At 38.0% G+C, this 17,658-nt stretch overlaps 2 protein-coding genes and 1 non-coding gene across 5 annotated transcripts in view; 1 reads left to right on the top strand and 2 right to left on the bottom strand.

The window, feature by feature from the left end:
* GRIK2 (glutamate ionotropic receptor kainate type subunit 2) overlaps window positions 1-4,650 on the bottom strand; it is a 1,096,112-nt gene extending 1,091,462 nt beyond the window's left edge. For both annotated transcript variants that reach the window (XM_078054938.1, XM_078054941.1), the window contains exons 1-4: window positions 4,552-4,650; window positions 4,302-4,443; window positions 3,206-3,325; window positions 2,117-2,270 (exon numbers count right to left, since the gene is read on the bottom strand). The gene's annotated coding sequence lies outside the window, so the exon portion shown is untranslated. The remainder of the gene's footprint in view (window positions 1-2,116; window positions 2,271-3,205; window positions 3,326-4,301; window positions 4,444-4,551) is intronic.
* Window positions 4,651-4,715: 65 nt separating this feature from the next.
* Window positions 4,716-17,658, top strand: part of ASCC3 (activating signal cointegrator 1 complex subunit 3) — a 359,389-nt gene continuing 346,446 nt past the window's right edge. The window contains exons 1-2 of one of the 2 annotated variants that reach the window (XM_078054943.1): window positions 4,716-5,011; window positions 5,386-5,516. The gene's annotated coding sequence lies outside the window, so the exon portion shown is untranslated. The remainder of the gene's footprint in view (window positions 5,012-5,385; window positions 5,517-17,658) is intronic. The other variant, XM_078054942.1, reaches the window with a different exon arrangement.
* Window positions 8,737-8,869, bottom strand: LOC118521371 (small nucleolar RNA SNORA38). Its single transcript, XR_004910116.1, has one exon. It is a non-coding gene; the product is annotated as a small nucleolar RNA SNORA38 (small nucleolar RNA).

Below are 17,658 nucleotides of genomic sequence, written 5' to 3' on the forward strand. Positions count from 1 at the left end.
TTTAAAGATTTTATTTATTCATTTGAGAGAGAGAGAGAGAGAGCACAAACAGGGGGAGCAGCAGGCAGAGGGAGAAGCAGGCCCCACTAAGCAGGGAGCCCGACACGGAGCTTGATCCTAGGACCCTGGGATCATGACCTGAGCCGAAGGCAGACGCTTAACTGACTGAACCACCCAGGCGCCCTTCCTTTGCTTTTAGTAAGTAGGATGTCTTCCAATTTTCTCTCCTATGTAGTAATTGTGAACAAGTGGCTGGGTTTGATAGGGCAGGACCAGGAATGCTAAATATCAGGTTTACTTTAGGGATGAGTAGGCAAGTAACTAGCTCTCTGGATGCTGGTCCTGAGTACCAGAATGAGAATGGTATTACTTTGTGTTGTCAACATAAAAGCTTTCATTTCCTCTCTACTATTTACACAATTCATTTGAAGAAGACTTTTGGGGTCTTTTTGGTTTCTTTGTTTGGTGGCAGGTGTCTTTGTCAGCTCTCAGTGTGTACAATGAAGAAGGAAATGTGTGTGGTGCCTGAGTCAAGTGTACCATATTTACAATGTTATCCCCATTTTCAACCCTTAATCTCACTTCTGTTCTCTGCCATGCCTCAACCAACTCTTTTGTAGCTTCTTCACTGTAATTTTTGGCAATGGTTTTGGGTGTTATTCCTAGTCAGACCTCTATTATAGCTTTGTTTCCCAGGAAATTGTTGAAGTTTTATTCACTTTTCTCTTTTCTGCTGATCATCCTTCTCTCCACATAAGTACATGCATACAAACTCACTATCTTTACTTTTTATTTATTCCTCAGTTTTTCTACTTCTAAATTTTTATTTCAGCAGTGTATAGGAAAGAACATTAGGCAAATTATATGCCGAGTCCACCATCTTGAACAGTTAGCCAAGAATAACTCTCTATAGATTTTATAAGCATATATTTGCCACTTAGATAGAACCTATTGCAGAATCCCCCCTAACTGACTATCCCTTGGTCACATGACCACCTCTACAAAATTCTTATTGAAAGGGAAATAGAATTACTTCCAGGGTAATGGGAAGAGCTCACATTTCTTTAGTTGTTTGGTAACCTAACAAATTCATTTTATTAATTAAGGAAGAGGAGAAAAATGGTGACTGGTTAGGCAACCAACAGTGTCTCCCATCACAATTTTTTTTCCATATCATCATCATTTATTAACAAGACTAGGGAAGCTCATTTTAAAATTGAGTCTTTTATTAATCAGCATCCCCCAGAGGTCAAGTGTCAGCTCCAGGATAGAAACTGCACTGGGGTCCAGCAAAGATGTAATTTTAAGACCAATGTTTTTAGTTGGGGTATGCAAAAAGAAGGGGGAACAATGGACTGAGAATAGGTAAAACCAAAAAGGTCCAGAAGCCGAGGCTGTGGGACACTGGTGAGCTGAACAGACCTAATGGACACACATACTGAAAGAGATACTAAGGGCTAGACATGAGTCTGGAGCATACCAACCCATTCTGACAACTCATGGTGTGATAAGGGTGAGAATGAAAGGCTAACATGCTAAGGATGATAGAACATAGAGATGAAAAGGACCAAAAAACATGGATGACTTTGTTGAGCCAATGAAAATATGTTGGAAGCACTTTCACCTTGAGATTTTCTGTTTTTGAGACAATTTTGAGAAAATTAAGGCACTATTAGTCAAATCTAGTTACATACACACACGTTTGTAATTTTACACATATGGGTTCATGTTGTGCATGCATTATTTTACAAACTATTTACTCAATTGTACTCCTTGATATATTTCCATATCAAGAAATACAGATTCATGCCATACTTTTTAATTCTTATAAATTATTCCACTTTAGAGATGTGCTGTACAATAATCCCCTCTTATCTGTGCAAGATACTTCTAAGACAGCTCCAGTAGATGCCTGAAACCAATGCTAGTACCAAACCCTGTATATACTATGTTTTTTCCTACACATACATAGTTATGATAAAGTTCAGTTTATAAATTAGGTACAGTAAAAGATTAACAACAATGGCTAATAATAGAATAATTACAACAATATAATGTAATAAAAGTTATGTGAATGTGGTCTCTTTCTCTAAATATCTTATTGTAGTGTACTCACCTTTCTTCTTTGGATGTGAGAGGATAAAACACCTACTGATGAAGTGAAGTGAATGTCACAGGCATTCTGACATAGCAGTAGGCCACTATTCACCCTTTGATGATATATCAGAAGAAGGATCATCTGCTTCCAGATTGTGGTTGACCTCAGGTAACTGAAACAACAGAAAGGGAAACCTTGGACCAGGGGCAGGACTACTATAATCAGTTTAAAGCAATCCCCTATTGTTTTTGGAATAATACATTTTTAAGTACGAGTTTTAGTTGGTTGCCCAACCACCCATTAATTTCAACCCACCCTACTCAATATTTTTTTTTTTAAGATTTTATTTATTTGTCAGAGAGAGAGAGCAAAAGCAGGGGGAGCAGCAGGTAGAGGGAGAAGCAGGCTTCCTGCTGAGCAAGGAGCCCAATGCGGGACTCCATCCCAGGACCCTGGGATCATGACCTGAGCTGAAGGCAGACGCTTAACTGACTGAGTCACCTAGGCATCCCCACACTACTCAATATTGACAAAAGATTCATACAATCCTATTTTCTAACTGCCAGATCCTGATTGCCTACAGTACTAAATTCCTTAAATTAAAAATTGAGTCTTCTTACAGATTAGTTTCTAATTTTAACTTTATTGTCACTACCTTCCAATAAGCACCTTCTATTATAGACCAACAAGTTACTCATTATCATAGAGTGCATCTGCAATCTTGGTTCCTTGTCTTTGCTCACAGCACACTTTCTGGACAGTCTTCTTTCTCTTCATTAGGAATCCTGTCATCAGACTCTTTCCACTGACATTTTGGAAAACCCTCCAGGGATTACAAAGAGGACAAATATAGTTCTTCGAGTTCAGTGAAGTGTGTTTTCCTCTAGGTCAGGACTGTCTAATAGAAATAAGATGCAAGCCACCTATGTACTTTAAAACTTTCTAGTAGCCATATTTAAAAAAAATGAACAGGTAAAATTACTTTTAAATATATTGACCCAGTGTATACCAAATGTTAATATTTCAATAGGTACTCAATATAAGAATTAAGATATTTTACTTTTTTTTGTACTAAGTTTCAAAATATGGTGTATATTTTGTACTTACTGCATGTTTCCATTTGGATGCATCCATTTCAAGGGTACAGAGTTGCATTTGATTAGTTCTAGGGCAGTTCTAGTGGGGTCCATTTTCAATCTCCTCCTTCTTCCTTAAGTCTCCAAGGAACTGTGATAAGAACAATCTGTCATGTGAATTTCTAGCACTTTTTGTTAGTACCTCTCATTACCATGCGGCTTCCTCTCATTATTTACCTTTTGACGCATTTGTCTTGTCTCATAAGTTAACCTGTAAATTCTTTTAAGTCTGGGACCATGGGCTGATCCAATCTCAGGGTTGGGAATAACTTTAATAAAACCATGAACTAATTCTTTTGATGTATGGCTCCCCTTCACCTAGTGCCTAGGAAGTAAGCCTTTAGAATCTAATTAAGGTCAAATCCAGTGGTTGAGGCATCCACATATCCTAAGGCAGACAACTTCTCTGACTAGTGCTAGAAGGGGATTTTCTTTTCAGGATCTGAAATCTGTTTCTCTCAAGTCTGCATCTCTTGAGACCACATGAAATAAATCTAATGTCACATGACTAGTGTTTATTTGGAGATGTTCCAGGAGCTTTCTCTCTTCTATGAGAATCCTCCCAAGTTCAATCAGTACTTTTTTTTATGTGGTACGTTTTGGGGTTCTCTTCATCATCTGCTCTTCTATGAAATAATCCCAGCTTCTCTGAGGTTGTTTTTTGTTTGTTTGTTTGTTTGTTTTTTTAAGTGCTCAATCTAGACTGAACACAGAACTCCAGTTATGGTTTGGCCAGTGAAGAGTATTAAGTGGATCACTATTGACTGCCTTTCTATAAAACACAGTTCCATTATGCATCAAGACACATTGCTCATGAGAAAGGGGGATGGAAGAGGAGGAAGCTAGGACACATTAAGTCATGCCCTCATGTCGACGTTTAGTCTAGAACTGTATACACAGTTCTTGAGGTTAGTTAATTTTTCTTAATGTCGTCTGTCTTTTCAAATGAACCAGGGAATCTTCAGACATTTTATTTTTGGTGGGGACCGTCAGACCAAAGGACCGGCTAGCAGAGATAACTTTAAGGTAACTGAGCTGAGAATTCAGAAAGCTTAAGGAAAGCGGACCTGTAGACCAGAGAACCGTGTATAAAGTGTCCAGTAGCTGGGAGCTCCGGCTGGTGATGAAGATCGCAATTACCCGGTTCTTCAGACTTCATACTTACTGCTCTTCTCTCCTTTATAGGAATTGTTACTTCTTTGTCTTCATCTTAGGGAAAAGAATAGGAGAAAAGAGGCAGTCAACTCAAGTAATTGCGGGGAAAGTTCTCCGGTAGTGAGCTAGAGACAGGAGGCCTGACTCCGCAGGGACACCAACCTGACCGCGGAGTCCTGGGAACGCGCGCGTTCGCGCCCGTGCCCGTTTCGGGGCGCGCCCTCGGCGCCAGGCCGGTCCTCTTCGCCGCTCTGCTCTGCGGGCGGGAGGCGCGCGGCGGCGCGCGCGGACGGGGTGGGGCAGGAGGGAGCCGACGTGCCGACGTTGGCGCCGCTGCGGGCGGGTGACGTGTAAGCTCGCGCCTGCCCCGCCCCCTCCCTCCTCGCCGGGTTTGTAGGTCTGTACGGTGGTCGGGGCGCTGTACTCTGTGACTGGGAGCGACCCCAGAGAGCTCCGGGTGGGGTGCAGAGGAAGGCATAGTGGTGCAGTCGTCCGCTGGCATCTTCGGCTCTGCCCTCCGCTCCCCACCCGGCGTGGAAAGTAAAAATGAAAACGAAAGAGAGGGAGACGGGAAGGTAGGAGCTGACCGAGTGATGGGAAGCGCGTGAGCTGGGGCCGAGAGGTGAGGAGGTGGAGGTGGGAGAAGGAGGAGGGGCGCCGCGTCCAGGGGTAGGTGGCGGGAGGCAGGGACTTCGGGGTGGGCGACGCGACCGGATAGTCCCCTCGGGACTAGGGGGCAAGCCACGAGCTGTCATCCCTCGCGGGGCCTGAAGTCTTGATCGTGGTCTCTGACAGTCTGGTCCCACTCTTGGAATTTGTAGGTGGGGGGTGGTGATCAAAAAAATCAACCCAAGCCACATATTGCCCAGGTGTTAGGCCACAACGTGGTGACCAGGTGGGGTGATTTTTCTTTCCTGGGCGAGGGTAATTTGTTTTCTTTAGGTTTTGTTTGTTTTGTTACAAAGCTGTGGTAACTTTTTCGTTTTCCTCACACAGATTTTGGGAGAAAAGTATGCTTCATATTTTTTTTACCCCCACACTGAAAAGTAAATAGTCTGGTTAGGGAGTTGGTCATGGTGACTTGTGGGTGAATTTAGCAATCGCCGAGTCTAGAATTTCATTTTGAAGTAAGTAAATGTGTGCGCGTGTGAGGGTGGTGTGGGAATGGGGGCAGTTGTATTAAATAGTTTTTATATCATAAGTTAACTTATTTATTGAATGCAATGCGTTCGTGTATTTTGCTATTCTTTGGTTTAAAAGAAGCATAATTTTAGCGTTAGCTAAAAGTTTGATATGAATGGTATCACATGTACACTCAAGCTAGTAAGCATATTTTCTTTCTCTAAGTAAGATTGGATTGAATAACCAGTATCTCCATCACTAGATTTCATGTTTCATGGATGAAATGTTTTTTTTTTTCTCATTTTCAGAGTGTTGTGAAAAGTTAAGAATTCAGCTTTTGATTCTACTCTGGATTGAACTTCTGTGCATGTATCTTTTATTTTTAATGATGGCTATAATAATAGTCTCGCATGAGAAAAATGCTCCTTAGAGATGCCAGTTAAGTGTAGGCTAAATAATCTTATTGAATGAATTAATTTTTCATGGTTTAGCCTTCTTGATCCCTGTTGAACAGTTTTCTTTTATCATTTCATTCATTCATGTCTTCATCTGTGCCAGACACTGTGCTATGCCTAGAAAAATCAAGAGAGATACAGTGTCTGTGCTTATGGAACTTTCTATAGTCCCACACCCTTTTAACAGAATCTTAAGTAGGGTTCCTCTTCATGTCGTGGATCTCTAGTGGACCAAAGTAAGGCTTTTCATGAAACTAAGTTATTGTCAGTATTTATATGTAACTGGCCTCTAAAGAGGAGCAGATTATTTTTCTTGAATAGCATGACTTGATTTTGCCTTTGATCAAAAAGAAAGTATATATGCCAATGTTTTGCCAGTTAAGAGTAATTTTTTCCTTTTTTTTTAAGATTTATTTATTTATTTGAGAGAGAAAGAGGGAGCACGAGTGGGGCGAGGGGCAGAGGGAGAGGAAGAGAGAGAATCTCAAGCACACTTGGGGAGCCCAACGTGGGGCTCTGTCTCAGGACCCTGAGATCATGACCTGAGCCGAAATCAAGAGTTGGCCGCTTAACCCACTGAGCCACGCAGGAGCCCCAAGAATAATTTTTTTTTCTTTTTGCAAAATTGGCTTAAATACAAAGTTCACAATTGGAAGTCAGTTTCTACCTGAAAAAGACTTTATTTTTCCAGCTTTTACATTGGTCTCATTGGATCTCCTATGTGTTAATAACTTCTAATTCACAAGAATTATATGCACAAAGCATATTCATCAGAAATATGTATGGTACTTACTGATAAGTAAGTTTTTTGCCCCATAGTACCTTCTCTGGGGAGGTAGTTAGCATAAGGCTTTGTAGTGCAAAGTATATCTTGATATAATGTGGCACAGTTTTCAACTTTGAGAAGATATCTACCTGAAGTTGAAATTTTAACAAACACAAACATTTATGGAAAGAAAAAGTGCATAATTACCAAGGAGGAAAGAATAAGGTATCTTATGTATTTATTAATTGTAAGAAGGTAGGCATTATGTGTCTGTCTTCTACAATGTACTGTAAAGTTTTTTAAAGTAGGTACTGGGTCTTATTTCTTACATCTTTTGCCTAGTATAATGCCTAGCTGATAGTAGACTATATAAATGTTCATTCATTTAGCATATACCATCTCATTTAAGTCCTCTATTTTGCATGTAGATGAGCAAGTATGTTTGAGAATGTTTGCTGTTTGTTCAGTTTCATTTTTCTGCTGTTAGGTATGATCATCAGCTTTACAGGTTGTCTTATTTCTGAAACTCATTCAGATTTAATGCAATTTAATCCATCTCTGAATATTTTGATTTAATCAGATCATTCACCTGAAAGGGGCAAAAAAAATCATTTTGAGGGGCGCCTAGGTGGCTCAGTTGGCTAAGCCTCTGCCTTTAGCTCAGGTCAGGTCGAGCCCTGCATTGGGCTCCCTGCTCAGTGGAGAGCCTGCTTCTCCCTCCCACTCTGCTGCTCCCCCTGCTTGTGTTCTTTCTCTCTCAAATAAATAAATAAATAAATCTTAAAAAAGATTTTATTTTTTTATTTATTTGACAGAGAGAGACACAGCGAGAGAGGGAACACAAGCAGAGGGAGTGGGAAAGGGAGAAGCAGGCTTCCTGCCAAGCAGGGAGCCCGATGTGGGGCTTGATCCCAGGACTCTGGGACCATGACCTGAGCGGAAGGCAGATGCTTAAGGACTGAGCCACCCAGGCACCCCAGTTCTCGTTATTTTTATTTGACTTTCCTACTATGCCTCTCCTCATTGTTATTTGAATAGGCTAACTCTTGGGGACCTTTGTAAATTAAGATAGAGTCTCATTTTATCTTTCTGGTTTTGGAGTTTTGGGCTTATCTTCCTCCACTTCTGTGATCTCTTCAAAGAGAATTGTTAGGAAGTTCATTCATTATCAAAGGTTTGAACTGACATGGAAAATAAGGGTGGAATTTGGAAGAGGTACATAATTTTTAAGCTAGTAATATGTAATAAATTTACAGGTAGCAGTAAGCATTCTCAGGATATGTTTTAATAAGATCATTGCTGAGAAATATTTATATTTGAAGGAGAGAAAGTTCACACCTAGTTATTTAATAACTAAACCAGAGATTTTCAAACATACCGAATCAGAATTTCTGGGGGTGGTGTCTAGAAATGTCTGTGTTCAAACAACTCCCCAGTGATTCCAGCGCAACCAGTTCATATTGGAGAACTTCTGATTATACCATATGAATTCAGAAGCCTCTTAATTTTCTGTTCTGGTCTATTAAAGCAGAACTTCAAAAGAAGGGAGGGAATTATCTCAGGATTATGGAGTAGTCAGGTAGTTGCTAATGTTTCCCAGAATTTTTATTTTTATTTATTTTTTAAAATATTTATTTATTTTAGAGAGAGAGAGTGGGTGTGGTGGGGGTGGAGGGAATAGAGAGGGGCAGAGGGAAAGGGAGAGAGAATCCCAAGCAGAGCCCAAGGTAGGCTTCCATCTCATGACCCTGAGTCATGACCTGAACCAAGACCAAGAGTCAGACGCTTTACTGACTGTGCCACCCAGCCACCCCACTTTCCCAGCATTTTTAAAGACTTGCTAGGTCATTTTGAAATTAAGTCAGTGACTAGCAAGTCACTCAGTTGTGTGTAGCTAAGAAACATGGCATGCAAATCTGATAAAGGAAAACATATTCCATTCCAAAGAGAGGAAATTCTTATTGGTGAGACAATTTTTCTTTTCTTCTTCTTTTTTTTTTTTTCCTATCTGGGATGGTTGATCTTGAGCCTGCAGGGAGAAGGCTGGCCCCAGACTTCTCCAAGGCCATGTTTCTTTGCCTCCAATTCTTACACGTCCAAAGACAGAAAACCACGCAGACACACCTTTGTTGGAGGGTTCTATTTGTCTTTTTAGAAAAATTTCTTTACTTACTTTCTTGAAAGTCAATAAAATGCCCAAAAGGCTAATCAGATGAAACAATATAAAAATGTTAAATTCTACTTTTAAACATCAGTAGAGATAAATATACCTTCATCTTGGTTTAAGAAACTTAATTATAAAACCCTACATAAATGATTTATAAGAAGAACTTAATGTGAGGATAATACTCAGTTTTCAAAAATAAGTGCATTTTTTCCCAGTGTGCATGCATTTTCTAAATTAGACCTGATTTAAGCAGGACTTTTAACACCAGGGGGGTTTGTTAAATGGTTTTTCTGAGCATTCTTTAAGGAGTGAAGGAAACTTAGCAAAATATTAGCACTGTCTGTACTCTGGGGATGGGGAAACAAGGAATAACCTAAAGATTACTTCTGGAAAGAGTCACAGATTAATGTTCTGAGTACACATTATTGAACAAATATTGGAGTTTCTTGGTGTAGGCTAAGAACCATGCAAGGTACTGGGGGAGAGCAAGACATACACTACTGCAGTTGTGAGGTGCTAGTCAAGATGCTGGCTTTGTGAGACTTTGAATTGACTTGAAGCAAGGAAAAATACTAATACCCGTGAATGCTGCCTGGTCAGCCAGGTAGAGGCTTTGTCATTGATTTAAAAAGTGAAAAAGTTGATATCCTAAGTTACTGATTTTGGCCATTAGCTTGGGGAAAAAAATTTAGAGTTATTAGGGAGTTTGAAAAATGATTGATTTAACTCCAGTTTTTCAGAGCTCTTCTCTTTGTATTTATTGGATATAATAGAGATGCTAGTTAAGAAATATCAGGTGAGTGAAAGCTGTTCCTACATTCTTCTACTATGGTTTTCCTTCTGAGCCCACTCCTACCCTAGGTTTTCTAGTAACGTCAACTTTTACCATTGCTTTTTGTTTTCTGTTATATTAGCCTGAGATTTAGAAAATACCCAAATATTAATTTTAGAATTAAATTTCTGCGTGTATAAGTTCTTGAGTTCTTTGAGAAGAGTGGCGTGAGTTGAATAAATCACGTTAGATTTTTATTTCTTTTGTGTTTGAGAAAACTTACTAGTTTGCAAAACATCTCCTTAAGGACTAAAATAAATTAATCAAATGATTAAATTAACTTACGTGGGGGAGGGGGGATATTTTTGAGGTCCCGAAATGAAGATGATGTTAATATTAAAAAAATATATATTTTATATATATGTGTGTGTGTGTATGTGTCCAGACCTGTAAATACTGCCCCTTTTTTGTGGCCACTTTGGCCTCTTTTTATCCTTCTTCTCAGTCCATCCATCTGGCCAAAATACTTACTGAGAACCTACTATGCCCCAAACACTATTTTATTTTTGGTGATGTGGATACTGCAATAAATAAAGCAAAATTCCCACCCTCACAGGGCTCATATTCTATTGGATGAAGCTGATTAAAAACACAAAAAATATGTGTCATGTGATAAGTGCCATGAAGTAAAGTGAGTTGGATGTAAGAGAAGGATCAAAGAAGGGGGTGCTATTTTAGATAGGATGTTCAGAGAAGGCTTCTCTGGTAAAGAAACATTTAAGCAAAGACCTGAGGAAATGAAGGAACTACCTATGTGGCATGTGGGAGAAAACTGTTCATGCAGGGAGATCTGCTTACTATAGTTATATCACTGGAAGGAAGGCCAATATGGATGTCCCAATATGAACAAGGAGGAGAGTTACAAGAGATCAGATCAAAATGTAAGAGAAAGCCATATTCTTTAAGCCTTTTGAAGTTTACTCAGAGATATGGGAAACCTTTGAAAGGTTTTGAGCAGAGGAGAGCCACAAATGTTAACCTGTTTTGGGGAAGAATCATTCTTGTTTATGTATGGAAACTAGATTGTTAGAGAGTAAGGATGAAAACAGGGAGACTAGATAGGCGATTGTAATAATCCAGGGAAGAGAGGGTGATAGTCAGAAGTGGTCAGATTCTGAGTGTATATATATATATATATATATATATATATATATATGTATTTAAGATTTTTTATTTATTTGACAGAGACACAGCGAGAGAGGAACACAAGCAGGGGGAGTGGGAGAGAGAGAAGCAGGCTTCCCACCGAGCAGGGATCCCGATGCGGGGCTCGATCCCAGGACCCTGGGATCATGACCTGAGCTGAAGGCAGACGTTTAACGACTGAGCCACCCAGGCGCCCTGAGATTCTGAGTATATTTTGAAGGTAGAGTTGGGAGAATTTGCTGATGAGTGAAGCATAACTCCCAAGTTTTTTTGGCCTTAGCAACAGGCAGAATGGAGTTGTGATTGATTAAAGTGAGGTAGACCACAGGAGGAGATTTTCACTGGGAGATCAATTTTGATATTTTTAAGTTTGAGTTGACTATTAGACATGCAAGTGGAGATGTGAAAGAGTAATGGGTATACAAATCTGGAATAGAGATGAGATGTGTGGGATGGAGGTAAGAATTTGGAATTAGCATATAAATGATACTTAAAGCCTTGACACTGAATGGGATCACCTAAGGAACAAGTGTAGCTAGAGAAAGGGTCTGAGATCTGATCTTAGGGCACAGCAGTGCTTAAAGGATAGGAGGATGAGGAGGAACCAACAGGAGAAAAAGTGCCAGTGTTGGAGAAAAAACAAGAGATGAGATATTGGTGTCCTAGATGCAAAGTGAAGCAACTGTATCTAGAAGGGCTAGGTCAAAAACTGACAGGAATTAAACAAGGACTGAGAAGTAACATTGAATTTGGCAATGTTGAGGTTATTTGTGAGGTTATTTGTAACATTGAATTTGGCGATGTTGAAGTTATTTGAGCTCTTTTGGTGGAACAGTGGAGGTAGAAGCCTGATTGGAATGGAATTATGTTGTAGATAAGCTGAAAAGTAGGGTGTTAATTGAAGAGGGCTGTGGAGTCAGTGGAGGTTTTTAAATATGGGAGCCCCTATACCATATTTTTGGGCTTGGAGATGATCCTGTAGAGAAGAAAATATTACTAATAGAGAGGGGACAGTTTCACTTCAGCAATTTTATCATGTATCCCCACTGAATAAATTTTTCTTGAATGAATTAATGAAGGGATAAAAAGTGTTTTCACCAGATGCAATATATTTTTTATTGGTGCTAAATAAAAAGTGGGATAAAGAACACTTTGTTTAACACCTTCTTTTTCAGATGATTGTGAAAATTGATTAGGTTTCAGTCTTTCTTGGTTAGATTACCACCTTGAGTTTTACTTTTTCACCCTGGTGAGCCTGGTGTTTCTCAGGTCTTTACAAATGGTCTCTTAAAGTGTGCTGCTATGATGGGCTTGTCTAATCTTTTACTTTATGTCCCTTTTCCCCTTTAACCTTTTAAAAAGTTGGTACCTATTTAAAAAAATTGGCGACCTATTATGAACTATTACCTTAAATGGCAATGAAGCACAATGTGTGTAGGAACATTAAACAAGCACCCAGATGCTCAGTGTTCAGATGTTCAGTCTCTCGTTAACCTAATAATTTTTAGGTAGTATTTTCAGAACCTACGATTTGCCATTTAGTTTGATGCTTTAAAACTGTTATCTCTCTTATTAGCCTCTGTATTTATTGAAACTTAATTAAAAGTTTTAATTATGGAATATTTCAAGAATATGGGAAATTTCAGAAAATAACAAATGCTAATATACTTGCCATGCAGATTAACAAGTTTTGATTTTTGTCTTATTTGCTTCAGATCTTTGTCTTTTAAAAAATACTGCAATTTACAGTATATAAACCGAGGCGTAATGAGGGGGTTGATGGAAAGAAACGGGATTAATTAACTTGGTGAAGAGAAGACTTAAAGTAGGATGACTGGTGTGTTCACCTACTTAGAAGTCACTAATGTGAGAAAGAGTGCATAAATTTGATAACTTAAGTACGGATAGTTTTTTTTAAGTATGTTTATGATCAGAAAGCAACATCCAGTAGTCAATTATTTTATGGTCTATACTTATATGGAAATTTTTATAAAACATTGAAAAACATCATTGTTCAACCTATACAGATGTGATTTTTATTAAGTCAACAGATACCATGATTTTCCTGGTATCTTCACTAGAAAAATTGTTAACCAACAATATTTAGAGAAATGACTATATTACTGTTTAAAAAATTTAAAGTCACATGCTATAATTTTTTAAAACATTAGAGAAAGTGAATTTTAAAAATGTTTGTAATGCTTTTTGAAACATGGTGTTTCTTTCAGTAATTAGATTTTAAAAAGGTAGGGAGTGTCATTGTCAAAACTTGTTTTTCCTCTCAATTGTAGAATATATAATTTATTACTAAGAAAAGTGGCCTAGAAGTTAGAATAGAAAGAATGAGAACTAATAGGCCTGACCCTTTCAAACATTTTTTCAGTTTAGGAAGCTGTGAGTGGCAGAGGATGAAGCCTCATAAGAAGTGATGGTTCATCTCAGAGCAAGGCACAGGGAAATATTCTGGTGGACTCTATTTGTCAGGGCATGTTTCTGACTAATATCACAGAAAGCGAAAGAAAGTGCTCTGTTTTTTTTATCGGTAGTTAAGTTTTTACTTATAAATATTGAAACAAACAGTTCAGACCTGAATGTTAAATAATGGCCATGGCAATACCTTTTTTTTCCAGAAATAATAAATAAAGCATATATATTAAGTGCAGTGTAGTAACATCACAGAATTTTTACTCTCTATGTATTTGTGCATAGAGAGGCATTCATAATGCCTAGTGAGTTAGTTAATAATTTACTCTCCTGTTTTTATATTTTTTGTTTACCATATAAATTCATCTGAGTCCTGATTTTAGTGTTTTTCTCTACTTGAGAAAGGGGTAGTGAGTGTGTGCCAACTTCTTTTATATAATGTCGGTGTTAGGGCTATTTAAGAATTTCCTCTACTAGCACAAAACAGTAAGGAGTAAAGATTAAGGTCATCATACCCTTTGATAAATATTTTTTTGGGGTTCTGAGTGGATAATCCTAGCTGTTTGGGTGTAAAAACTTGAGTTAGATTTCCAAAAGAAGCTCATATTCAGGAATGTGTGGTGTTCCATAAAGTTGTGATATAGTGGAACAAATGTAAGGTCAGCAAAACCCTTTCTCTCTAAAGAGCTAAGGCTAGAGAATCACTAGAGTTTTGGTTTGGTGAATTCAGGTTTTATTAAGGGACAGACAGAAGTTCTTTGGGTCTGTCCTCCAGAAGTCCATAGGTTGGGGTGGAATGAGAATTCTGCCTTTCTCAGATAATCTGAGCCAGGACCTTTTCAACTGGACCGGTGTGGAGAAAGTTAAGATACACACTCCTAGTATGTTGTGTATCTATTCCATGTATTCTCTAGAGTAATATGTGAACTTCTTTGGGGTTTGTGAAATGCTTTCTGACTACTCTTCTTGTTCTTAACTGGTACTGATATGTTTTTCTAGACACTTGTTTTTTCAAGGGCATTTAAAGAAAAGCTTTCTTTATCCTTAAAAAGTAAAATTAATATAATTACAGAGGTCTCTTTTATAATATGAAGACTTCGGTTTTTAGTTATGAGCCTAACTAGGTCCATTCTTCCTAGGGTGGGAAACCTGGGGTTAATATAAGTAAGTAGTTGGGGGAAGTAAATTAGAGAGTATCAATCTTATATAAATTTCATTTTTAATAAATCATTATGTTGATTTATATAAAACGTGTATATGTGTGTATTATTTATCTTTTCCTTACTTTCTCTGTTCTTCATGCTCCAAGTGTGTTTTCTAATTTGATTGGAAACAATTGAAGAGCACTTGCTTCTTGCTTAAGAATGAGTTAGGATATAAAGTAAACTTCTTGGGTGGAAATTATGCATAGTTAAAATTGCCCTTGAGCATCCTTCAGTTGGACACAAGTTTGTCAAAACACACTGTCATAGTATGTTGTGTGCAGTCATGTCTTTTTTCCAGACTTGGAAAATAATCAGTTTCTTCACATGAACTAGGTGAAAAAGTTGGCTTGGTTTAATGGCCATGATGTGTGTATATATATATTTTTTAAATATTTTATTTATTTATTTTGAGAGAGTGAAAGAGTGCATGTGGGGGGAGGGGCACAGGGAGAGAGAATCTCAAGGAGACTCTACATCCAATGCCGGGCTTGATCTAATCTCACAAAAATCAAGAGTCCAACACTTAACCTACTAAGTCCCCCAGATGCCCCCGTATATCTTTTTAAAAAGGGGAACATGGTTTTAAACATTGCAGTGCAGCAGGATGCTCACAGTTTGAGATGCATATGGTGATTCAAACATGAAGGGAGCATCATATTTTTATTGCTCATCCCCTATTCACTCTGGAGCAAGTATTCAGTGTATTAAATAGTGGCAGAATCTCCAGTATTATTGTTTTTGTCTATAACTTTTATTTGGCATGTTTTATTTGGTTGATTCAAATAAGTAAATGTGCCTATGATATAACTCTACTGTATTAACTAATTGATGGCAATAATGTACAAGTTAGGAATAAGGGGAAAAATCATTTTTAGAATTTACTGTGAAAAATTACCCTCCTTTGAAATGGCATACTAGAGGATTATAAATGTAATATGTCTATGAAGGCTGATGTTTTCTGAATTCTGATCTTGACTGTGTTAACTCTTTTACAACTCACTTTTTAGAAGTAAAATATAAATATTCCAGTTTATTTTTCAAGATCTGGTTTGTGGGCATATAATTCTATTTTAAGTATTGAAATCTTAAATTCTAATTTTACTCCATTCACAACCTACTCCCATCATTCCAGTGTTTTTATCCCTCACCTACATTATATCACTTTGACTCCCCGCCCCCCAATAATTCTCTAGCATCCATGATTGCCAACAGCTAATTGTTGACTTTATGTTCGTTAGGAAATATAGTTTGGCTGTTTTGGAGATTTTGTTATTTGTTTATAATGAAAAACACAGTAACTATATTTTCCTAAAGTTACTGTCAAGCAGTCAGACCCCTTTTAAGAGTTTCGAAACACAGATTTGAAATATGAAGGATCTTAAACCTGCTATGTGGTATTTCAGAATAATGTGTACTAGAATTCTAGCCCAGTGGTTATTGGTTAATATCATTTCACAAAGGGAAATATATTCCTGTCAGATTTTTTTCTTCCCTCTTTGAATGTTTAAAAGGGCAATTAATTTCTTCAAGACCCTTTCTTTTTTATCTGTATGTATATCTAATCAACATTCTGAAGATTCATTCAGATAATCAGAGGTGGCCACTTCTGGCCAATAAAAATAGTCTTGGGTTTTAGTCTTTTATAAATTATATGCTGAGGTGTTAAGATTTATTATTAAAGGAATTTTTTCATTCATTTGCCATTTAGTAGGTCATACTAAATAAGGGATAAAAATTACTGAGGTAACTGCTACATAGGACAGTTTATCTTAATGTGTATTCACTGTAGTCTTATAAACCAGAAATTTTATTTTGTTTTTTTTTTTTTACGATTTTATTTATTTGAGAGAGAGAGAATGAGAGAGAGAGAGAGCACATGAGAGCGGGGAGGGTCAGAGGGAGAAGCAGACTCCCTGCTGAGCAGGGAGCCGGATGCGGACTTGATCCTGGACTCCAGGATCATGACCTGAGCCGAAGGCAGTCGCTTAACCTACTGAGCCACCCAGGTGCCCTAAACCAGAAATTTTAACCGTGAACATTATGATGTGTCTTTAAGACCTCCAACTTGAACGTCTTTTCCTTTTGTTTGGACCTCAAATCCAAAACTTAATTATTCTCATCATTTAGGCTCCATTGTCCTACTACTACTGTCCCTATGTTATAAAACCTCAACCCTAGATCATACCAACCTTTGTTCCTTTAGGTGTTGAGATCACACTTTTGCCTCTGTCTTCAAAAATTTTTTCTCATTGTCTTTTGAATAGTTTCAGCAGATCTCAAAGAAAATAAGAGTCATTTTGGTGGAATTCACTTTCACCACCTTTTTCTCTCCTCATTCACTTTCTGCTTCACCATGTTACAAACATATCTGCATTTCCAAGTATCCATCCCTCCCTGCTCTTCCTGCTAGCAGTCTTATCTCTACCTCATGCTTTTATTCTCATTCTTTCCTATAGTCTCAGGGACTCTACTCCCTTAGTCATAGCCTTCTGATTATTCAGCGTTTCCCTCTCTCTTCTGTCTCTCCCCTGGTTATGGAATTGTGCTCAACTCTCTCCTGTATTTCAGAAACTCTTGACCCAATGTATTTTACTATTTCTTGCCCTTTCTCCTTTTCTTCTCGGCCAGGTTCCTTGAAAAAATAGCTTGTACCCATTTTATTTCCTCATTTTCTCCCTTTCATTTATCCTTCAACCCACTGAAATTTGCTTTCTCCCCCAGTTTTTTTTTTAAAGTATGTGTGCTAAACTCACCCAAGACCTGAGAGTGGCCAAATACTGTGAACTCTGTAACAGCATTTGAAACATTCTCTTTTCTTGTGGTAACACTTTTATCATATGACAACTCTTTGCTGATCTCTTTCTTAGGATTCTGTTCTTGGCCCTTTACTGTCTACTCTCAAAGAGGTTTTTAGAGGTTCATGTGGATTGGTTCCATGGTATCCATGTGGCTTCTGAAATGAAGTACAAAATATTTATATATGTGTATGTCTGTTTTCTTAGGGAGAAAGTCCACAGGTTTATTTATATTTGACTTAAAGCAATGTGTTCACTCATGGTTTTAACTACCTTGAAGTGATAACACTGAATTCTCTATTTCCAGCCCACACCTTTCATAGGGAATCCAAAACTGATTATCTTACTTGATGGCAC

Source organism: Halichoerus grypus, chromosome 9 (genome assembly GCF_964656455.1).
Source record: "Halichoerus grypus chromosome 9, mHalGry1.hap1.1, whole genome shotgun sequence".
Classification (NCBI taxonomy): Eukaryota; Metazoa; Chordata; class Mammalia; order Carnivora; family Phocidae; genus Halichoerus; species Halichoerus grypus.